The sequence below is a fragment of the Myotis davidii genome, unplaced genomic scaffold, assembly GCF_000327345.1.
Source record: "Myotis davidii unplaced genomic scaffold, ASM32734v1 scaffold892, whole genome shotgun sequence".
Lineage (NCBI taxonomy): Eukaryota > Metazoa > Chordata > Mammalia > Chiroptera > Vespertilionidae > Myotis > Myotis davidii.
In genome coordinates this window covers 561,090-561,657 of record NW_006284341.1, presented here as the reverse complement: position 1 = coordinate 561,657, position 568 = coordinate 561,090, and positions in this window count along the sequence as shown.

The following is a 568-nucleotide window of genomic DNA, read 5'->3' as shown; positions in this document are numbered from 1 at the left end:
GGGGGGCATGAGTGGAGGGATGGGGGGGCATTGGGGGGATAAGGACACATTTGTAATACCTTAATCAATAAAGGAAATTATATATATGATGGACTCATTTGACAACTCATTTCTGATGGATGCTGACAACAGGGCACAGCCAGACTCTGTGTCACTTACAGGGAGCGTCCCAGGGCGCTTGCACAGCACTAGCTACAATCCCATGTGGGATGAGGGGTGGTGGCTCCCAGGCTAGACATTCCTCTGGACCTCCAAGTCCTCCCCACCTGCCGGGGGCTGGGTAGGAACAGGAGGGGGCAGCAATGTTGTCTCTGGATCCGCGGTTTCCACCGCCCCCCCCGCCCCCTCAATCGAATACTTTGCACAGGGCCGGGTGGTCCCAGAGTTACAGCTACTGCCCCCGGGGGTCCTGCGATCCCCGGAAACAACATTCCGGTAAATCCACAGACACCAAGGTCTGGAGGTCCAGGAAGGAAGACGCGCTGCTCCGGGTCGTCCGGAGGCCCCGCCCCTCACCCGGTCCCCGGCCGAGGCGGCCTCTGTACCTGCAACCAACACCTCATCCTAA